Below are 9,666 nucleotides of genomic sequence, written 5' to 3' on the forward strand. Positions count from 1 at the left end.
TTCTTTCTCAATGTATCTCCGGATTAACGTGAACTCGAACGTGTGGGCGTTCTAATGGGTTTCTCAACACATGAGATGGATGAATAGGGAAGCCACCTATAGTTATCACTCACTTTTCTCAAAAGTATACGATGACACTCAAGAAATTTTCTTTATTTTTTCTTTTGTTCTCCCGTTCTTTTTTTTTTCTTTCTTTCTATTCTCTCTCTCGAAAAAAAAACACTTTTTCGTTCCTCCTCTTAAAAACAAAACTCATTCCATTCTTGAGTAAATGTGCAACCGCACATTTACTCCATTTCCTCATGGTGAGGAAACGTGCAACAGCACGTTTCCTCCCACTCCCTTTTTTCTTTTTTTCTTTTTTTAGGAAACATGCACATGCGTTTCCTTTCTTTTATATATATATCACGTTTCCTCCCACTCCCTTTTCCTTTTTTTTTTGTTTGTTTTGAGAAAACGTGCACATGCACGTTTCCTTCCTTTTATATATATATTAACGAGGGGGAAGGAAACGTGGAGAAAAAAAATCTCTCTAAATTCATCCATATTAATTTAAAACAATTTTAAATTAATTTTAATATTAATTAATTAAATTAATTAATATATGTATATTTAGAATTCTTAATTCTAAATTAATAATTATAACCCAATATGATATATTCAGTTCACATTAATCTTATGGAACCATTGAGAGGAACTATGAACATTATAATTTTAAGCTCCAATAATTTTGATAATTAATTAACACCTTAATTAATATGTCAAAATTATTAATTCTAAATTACTCCACTATAAATTTGGAATTGCACTCTTAAAATAATAAAAATAATTATGTTCACGGAATTTGTGTTGTCCATTGATATAGTCACTACATACGAATTAATTCTCCATAAACGGTTCATAATTAAAGCTAGGTATTTTCCGTTAACCTCTTTAATTATATCTTTCTCCATAAGTACCATTGATCCTCTAATGAATAATATATTTTATGATCTAATCATAAAATTGAGCGCTCTTATTATTCAAGTCCCGAATCAACACTTATGGGAACCGTCCATCTATTTCATTATGAAGGAATGGATTTCATCTTGTAAATTAATATTCTCGGCTATTTATTTTACTATGCTCCCAATATACCAAGACTTTGACACTATTCACATGTGTCATTACTCAATATGTCAAAGAACATAAGATCATAAATAGGAGTTTATTAATTACTCAGAATTAAGATTAATACATATATGACCATCATTGATTAACATTGAATACTCTATTTAATAACGGAATTTATTAGAGATTCATAATTAATCGCGTTCCGGTCCTATGTAATCATATTACATAAAATGCTTTTATTCCAATAATCTCATTATTAACAATCTAGGATAAGATTGTTTCATTCAGAATGTAATGAACCGCATTAGTAATTTTAAATTAAAGATCCCAACTTTAATTTATAATTACGGACAAGTTTAGATTATTTTATTTCAAACATTATCCTCTGCATATAACAATTATATACAATGTTTAAAGTTACATCAAAAAATAATCTAGGGATTTTGATATTTATAAAACATCACATGTATGCAAAATAATATTGAAAAAATTCCTCATTTCATTGATAATCAGAAAAATATTTACATCTTATTTGATTTATGGGCATATATCCCAACAGATATATGTTGATCCTCCATGGCGACCTAACTTTCGAAACCTAATTGGATTTCTTTTTTTTTTTTTTGTTTTTAGCTCCGTATCAAAATTATGGCCAAAAATCTTGTGGCTGCATCTCTAATGATGAGGGATATGCTTATATCTCACTCTCTAAAAACGTGAAAGTCTATCAATGTATATCATGATATAATATACGTAATATGATAAAGTAGTACATGACATATGGTAATATATACATAACTATTAGAATTAATTATAAAACTTCCCTATAAATTATACTCCTTATTACACTTTGCTCTAAATCTTTAAAACATTCATTCTTGAAAAATGAAATGTTCACAAAAGTGCTATCTACTAAAAAATTTAACAGTCTTTAACACATGTTGCGTAAATAACCATGGTTGGTAAATAGTTTAGAGTTAAATATTGTTTTACCTATTCACCCTTTTTCTTTTCTTTTTTTCTAATTCACGTATAATATAGTAAAAAAATAAATCTTCATCACTCCCAATGATGCAATAAATCCCCTACCTCATAAACATAGTTCTTTTTATTAAAAAAAAGATGTTCATTTTTCATTCACTATTTTTAAAGTTAAAAAATATTCAAAACGAAATAAATTTTTGAATTCTAAAAAAAAATCATTCATAAATTTGTTTACTTACATTCAATTAATGATGGATACATTGAATGATGGATGTTTCGTAATTATAATTTTAAATTCAAATTCGCTTCATATTCAAATTAAATTTCAAGCCACATAATTACTAAAATACCTTAAAAGAACTAATTGAATGTCAATTTCTATTTAAAATTAACTTAAATTTTTTTTGCATTTTATTATTTCAGAGAAACAAAGTTTACATTTTAGAAAAGCAATGAGTTACAAAATATAATTCAAAAAGAATTTGTAATTAATCTTAACTATTAATATTATAACTGTGCTATATGCATATACATAGAGTTGTAGAATGGAATACTATTGTAGTAGCTAATTAGGTTTTGAAAATCTAAACATTTCAAATGAAAAAACGGTTTTTTTTTTTAGTCACCGCAACTACGTTGGCTTTTAATTCTCCGTTTGAAAACGGTACAATACATATCCAGATATCAACATGGAAAACATTAGACAAAAATTAGTGCATATATATTTATACACGCGCGTAACATTATATATTAATATATTTAAACGTAGTGCCCTCCTAGTATATATGACGTTAACTTACATATATATATATATATATATATTGTTAAATGACAAACCAGATAACATAATTCTAACATATAAACCTAAATTTATATTAATTTCGTCACATTATAATCAAATTTTAATTAAAAAAATTACGAAAAATTGTTAAACTTACCCTTACAGTTTATAAGTTTTACCCCTTATTCTTTACCCTTTTAACTAATATAGTTATTTAACTAAAACAGACGGGTAAAAATTCAGACTCATATAATCTAATGAGTATTTGTCACCTTTCCACTTAAACTAAAATAAAATAAATCGTCCCATTTTTAATTGAGAAAAATAGACATAATCCTCACATAATTGGCATTAACCTTTCCTAGCACATTGAGGTCCTCGTCGTTGTCAATCGTAACATCACTAAATAGTATGTTAGTAATAACTATCATGATATCATTACCGCCAATTCTAACATTAAATCCCCCATTTGCTGTTAAGTAGAAAATGGGATGTTACATAATGGGCGAGTTTGGAACTCATTCCAAAATAATTTTATTTTTTTGTATGAAAATGAAAATGAAAACGTTTTCAATCTCAGACAGAAATCATTTTTAAAAATGCGTTTGGTACTTTTATCAATAGATTGTTTTCAGTGTAAAAAAAATCCATTAATGTCTCTATTTTTCTCTCTCTGCTCGAGAGAGGAAAAAACAAAAATAAAAAATGAAAAACAACTAAAAGTCGTTTTTCATTTCTTTCTCATTTTACACTAAATCAAAAAATTAATTTCATATCCGTTTTTTGTCTTTATTGCGCCAAACGCTGTTTTAGAAACGTTTTCGTTTTTTCTTTCTCGAAAAACATCGAAAAATAAAGATCAATTTCAAACTTAAGAAAACAACAAAAAATATATGAAACGAAGAACCCATTGTTTTTAGATGCACATAGCATCGCCTTCTAAAACAAGAAAATAGTTAACAAGAGCATGAACCTTCTTTTTCAATGAAATGAAGCCAAATTCAAGCGACCACATTTTTACAATCTCACAGTTCATCATGAAAACTCCATCGACAAGCAAACTAGCGCAATCATATATGAACGAAAAAGAAACAAAGATTTGCTACAACCACAACATTTAAAAAGAGATCCAGAAACAAGCCAATAACCGGCACAAACTTGATCAAACCTATAACATCCAATAAAATTAATTGAGATTAATTAATCAAATCTTATAGTTAGTGTTAATTAATCTAAGATTAGTGAAAGATTCTCACTTATAATTATCACGTAAAGGACCCTTCTCCTTTAAAAAGGATTGTTTTGAAATTTACACTACTGTCCCTTAACATTTTTAAGTGTTGTAACTAATTTTTCAGAATTTGAATAATGGATCATTCTATATTCTATTCAAATTGGACTTTGAAGTCAAATCATCAAATTTGCCCAGAAAGTCTAAGCTAATTTTTCTTTTTTCCTTTTATTTTTCTTTATTTTTCTCCTTTTTCTCTCTTTCTCTCTTTCTCTTTCTCTCCCATGTTGACTCTCTCTCTCTCTCTCTCTCTCTCTCTCCACGCCGGTCACCTACCACCGATGAGATTCCGGTGTCGTTTCACGACACTGCCCACACCATCGGAAAGCTCTTGACGAGCTGGACCTGTTGACATGCCGCACGACCTCCATCTCTGCCGGAAACAGCCGCAATCGTTGGCGAAATGTCTGAAAACTACCAAAACTTCTTGCCATCGTAACTTTGCCGTCCGACCTCCGATCGGAGTGATTCTGGTCCCTATGGACTCAGCTCGACGAGACGAAAAAACCCATGCTGTCTCACCCGTCAATTCTCACCGGAGCTGCCCATTTTGGCCGTCACGCCTCATCTCCGTTGTGTACTATCCTGGACTAGGTTGATGACACCGCCGGTGCCATTGGACTTAGAGGGTGATGTAGAGCAAGAAGCAACCCTCAACCGCACGAATCCACCGCCGTTTGCCGGAGATCAGAGCTCACCGCCGCTTTCGCTTGGGTGGAGGGTGGTTTCGACGATCCAACCATTGGATCGTCATGATTTTGGTGTCAAAACACTCAGAGAAGGAAGTGGGTAACAAAAGCCTCAACCAATTTTGAGGTTCCATAGCCAGAGAATCGAGAACCAAGTCGCCAAAAATCTTTGAAGTTGGCTGTCCCGATCTGTGTAGTTAGAGTCATAATTTTGTGAAATTGACTGCACAATTGAACTCAGAGGGGTCACTTTAGGGGGGGTAAAACCTAAGTCCGCCGCGGAAATATGCTCCGGCAAGAATAGACGGTTAGGCAATGTGAAGTTATCAGTAAACTAAATTGTCAAGATGTAGAATATTCTTGTCCATATCCTTGTTAGCCTTGTTTTAAAGTATTTTGGCCTGTGAAAATGTTTTAAAGACAACATGTTTTAGAAATAGCATGAAGTATGCTATTGAGCTCATAATGAACTGAATTAAGGTTTTAACAGATATTTCTTTAAAATTAGATGTTTTAAGAACCGGTAAACCCGCTGATGGCCTAGATATCCGGATATGGAGATCGTATCCTTGGGGGCAGGACCCGGAACCCGTACGGGCCACTATGGTGATGTTTGCCCTTGCATTAGTCGTAAGTAATTTAATTACTTAAATTATTTGCTGGTTGCCTGTAATCTAGAATTTAAGTTTATTACCTTCCAGTAAAATGGTTGTTTAGTTCCGACTGATTCGTTGGCGTCTGTACTTTCATTCATTTATTCAGCTTCATAAAATTATATCCTATTAGGCATTTCACTCATTTTTCCTCTATTTTCAATGTTTTAACCCCACCTCCAGAGTTAGCAGTTTAAATTTACAACATGTTAAGTAGATGCCAAAGGATTGAACGTGCAAGATTCAAAGTGGTTAGTTTATTCTGAATTTACAGTTTTTAATTTTGAGTTGTACTGTATTTCTATATATAAACTGTATTGGCCAATACTGTCCCAGAGTTGTATTATTTTAAACTTTATGGACTGTTTTAAATATTGTTTGTAAAAGAAAGACTCTGAAACAATATATTTTAATATCTATTTTGGTATTTGTATTTTTTTTTCTATTTTCATGGATTTTTCTTAATTAATCCAGTTTAATTAAGTTAAATTTTAAATTAAATCTCAATAATCACGCCATATCCTGGGGGTCGTAACAAAACCAAAACACACACACGGATCAAATGATAAGAAACCCAAGAATTTTGTTTTGTTTTGTTTGTTTTTTTTTTAAGGCTTACCATGAACAACAATATTCCCTTATTAACAACATCTTCTGATAAGCCCATAACAACAGGTCTTGTCCAATTACACCGAGATTGCAATGAGAAAAGGCAGAACAAGATGAGAAAGACCGAATTGAGAACAAAAGAGAGAAGTCAGAAAGGAAAGCACGAGAAACAAAAAGAGGGAAAAAAACACTTAAAGAAGGAGAAGCGCCACGTGGCATGCAATAGAAGGAAGATATCTTTGGTTCTCTATGTATGCTAAAGATAAAAGTAAGGTTTTAGAAAGAAGAAAATTAACATAAAGGCCGACAAGAAAACCCACCGCAAAACCAAGGCTTCGTTTGGTATAACAATTCAAACCATATTGATTTTAATTTTGATTTTAGAACAAGAACCGTGATTCATAATTTTGGGTCCAAATTATAGTTCTGAAACTAGAATCAAAATCAGGGGTTTAAACCACCCAAAATCAAGGGAGGAGATGGTTTTAGAATTAGGAGTAAATCTAGTTTAAAACATCATATCAGGGTTTAAATCTTGAATCAAAACAATCCAAACCAAACGCTGATTCTAGGTGAGTCAAATCAGAACCACTTTTAACTTTTTATAAACAAACACTGGTTTGAACCAGAATTATGGTTCCAGGTTCTAGAATCCTTATACTAAACGTGCTCCAAGAGTCTCAAAACCAAAAACAATAGCAAGGATCATGTTATATTTTTGTCCTGTTCCAAACAGCTTTAAGATCAAAAAGATAATACCACACATACAAGAACAATAAACCACCAATAACTATCTAACAAATACACATATCTCTACGATCTATGAAGTACAAAATTAGAAAATTGATCTAGAAAAGAACTAAATACCTTCACTACTTTCATAAACAGGTTAAATAAATAATAATAAATCTTACCAGGAGGAACACCACATCAAATAAGGCACACTTTCACTAAAGGAGCTTTTGGATCTATCCTTAGATACCCTGCAATCCAATTATCAAAAATGCATGGAAAAGGACTTTAGGATCTTGCATGGTAAATGAACTGATATCAGTATAGTATATGACTTGCAAACAATAAACATTATATTTTAACGTACCTAAAGTTTATGAAAGGGAAAAGTGTTAGTGTTCACCTTCCAACCTCTTCTTCTGGTTTTTTTCTTCATAAGTTCTTCTGGCATATTGGTAAAGAAAAGCCCCTAATCCCCGCGCAGAAGCTAAGAAAATAAACAGACAAGTATGAGTCAAGAACAGTTAGTGCCAAACACTTCAAAGAGAACCTTTTATTGGCTCCGGAAGAACTAAGAAATGCATACCTTAGAAACTTTGTAAAGGCCAGGTTTGATCTCCACCTAGACCTAGAACACACATGACTTTGTTTGACAGAAGGAAAAATCTAGCGCGGCCAAATCTGATGCTCTCACCACATGGAACCGGAACCAGAAGCCCAGCTGCATGTGTGGCATCAAGGAACGAGCAAAAGAGACAACACATGAGCTTGGATTAGACATCTTGAATTTGTCGCGATCTGATGATGATGAAGCGAACAATTATTGGTCTACTTGTATATAAAATATATCTTATATATATATATATAAATATCTATAACAATTAAACGATAAACCACATAACATAATTCCAGCATATAAACCTAAATTCATATTAATTTCATCACATTATATTCATAATTTTATTAGAATAAAACAAAATACATCGTCACATTAGAGAGAGAGAGATTTTTATTCCATGGTTAATGGCCTCCTCTTCGCAAATCCAAATCAACACCGACGGGAAAAACACTACCTGAAACAAGCCATAACCAGCACAAACTTGCATCTGACCAAAATAAAAAATAAAAACACACACACACACACACGAAAACACACACAGAGACGATAAGAAACCGTAAACTCAAATTCAAGAATCACACATCCAAGAAATAATACAAATACCTCAGACCTAATAAAAGAAATCGATGCTATAAATAACAAGGAAGATTTTTTGCTTCAAGGAACAAACTAAATAAGAGAGAGAGAGAGAGAGAGAGAGAGAGAGAGAGAGAGAGAGGGGAGGGGGAGAGAGAGCTACAAATCACGAGCTGATTAAAGCCCTTTTTTTAGAGTAACAGAACTAACCTTTGAAGAACCAAAACAAAGAGTGTACCAATGAAAGACGAGCAAGATTGCTTCGACTGCAAAACCAAGAAATATAAGAGGAAATTGAAGATAATGAAAATAAAAAATCAGAAGAAAAAATAAATCAATGATCATGTATAAGAAAAGGGAACAAACCTTACAATTCAGTAGAACCAAACCCAAAATCACAAGGGGGGAAAAAAGCAATGAGTGTCCAACAAAAAAGAAAAAAAAAGGAATCAAACAACTGATCAAGTACTAAACAAAGAACATTGCAATGGAAAGGGACATACCCAAATGAAACAAGAGACTTGCCATAATGAAGGACAAAATGACATGCATCAAAGAAGCCACAAATGATCAAAAACCCCCACCCGAGAGAGAGAGAGAGAGAGATGGAGATTTTTTTCTTCGGTTAACGACCTCCTTTTCACAAACCCAAATCAACTCTGACAGAAAAAACTCCACCCGAAACAATCCATAACAAGCACAAACTTGCATTAACAAAAGAGAAACAAAAAGAAAACGAAACATACACACACACACGCAGACGTAAAGAAACCCCAGGATTTTTTTTTTGTGCAAAGACTTATATGAACAACAAGTTTGCGTTATTAACATCAACTTCTGATAAGCCCTCATAACCAGTTCTTGTCCAATTGCACAGAGAGAGCAATGAGAAAAGGGCAGAAAGAAACGAGAAAGACAATTGAGAATAACAAAAAAGAGAAGCCAGAAAGGAAAACATGAGAAACGAAAAGAGGGAGAAAAAAGCACTAAAAGGAGTAGCTCCATGTGGCATGCAATGGAAGAAGGAATAATCTTTCGTTCTTTTATGTATGCTAAAGATAAAAGTGAAGTTTTCAACAGAAGGAAAATAGCGCAAAGGCACCCCACAAGAAAACTCACTGCAAAACCAATAGTCTCAAAACCAAAAACAACAGCAATAACCTGGTTATATTTCTGTCGTGTTCCAAACAGCTTTAAGACCGAAAAGATAAGTCCACACATACAAGAACAATAAACCACCAATAACTTTCTAACAAACACACATATCTCTACGATTTATGAAGCACAAAATAAAAAAATTGATCTAGAAAAGAACTAAATACCTGCACCACTTTCATAACCAAGATAAATAAAGAAAAATAAATCTTACCAAGAAGAACAGAGACCCCATCAAATAAGGCATACTTTTTATTAAAGGAGCATTTTGATCTATCTTTTCATACCCTGCAATCTAATTACCAAAAATGCATGGAAAAAGACTTTAGGATCCTACAAGTGAATGAGCTGATATCAGTACAGCATATGACTTGCACACAACAAACATTATATTTGAACGTACCACAAAAATCATGAAAGGACAAAGTATTATTCACTTTGTGAAAACTTCTAAGTTTGCAATA

At 32.3% G+C, this 9,666-nt stretch overlaps 1 long non-coding RNA gene across 1 annotated transcript; it reads right to left on the minus strand.

Annotated features, from left to right (window-relative positions):
* Nucleotides 1–7,271: 7,271 nt before the first annotated feature.
* On the minus strand, nucleotides 7,272–8,553 carry LOC112090883. The gene is made up of 4 exons (XR_002901872.1): nucleotides 8,414–8,553; nucleotides 8,258–8,313; nucleotides 7,439–7,650; nucleotides 7,272–7,339 (listed from the first exon to the last, which is right to left on the minus strand). It is a non-coding gene; the product is annotated as an uncharacterized LOC112090883 (long non-coding RNA).
* Nucleotides 8,554–9,666: the final 1,113 nt, after the last annotated feature.

This window comes from Morus notabilis, unplaced genomic scaffold (genome assembly GCF_000414095.1).
Source record: "Morus notabilis unplaced genomic scaffold, ASM41409v2 Scaffold114, whole genome shotgun sequence".
NCBI classification, from domain to species: Eukaryota; Viridiplantae; Streptophyta; class Magnoliopsida; order Rosales; family Moraceae; genus Morus; species Morus notabilis.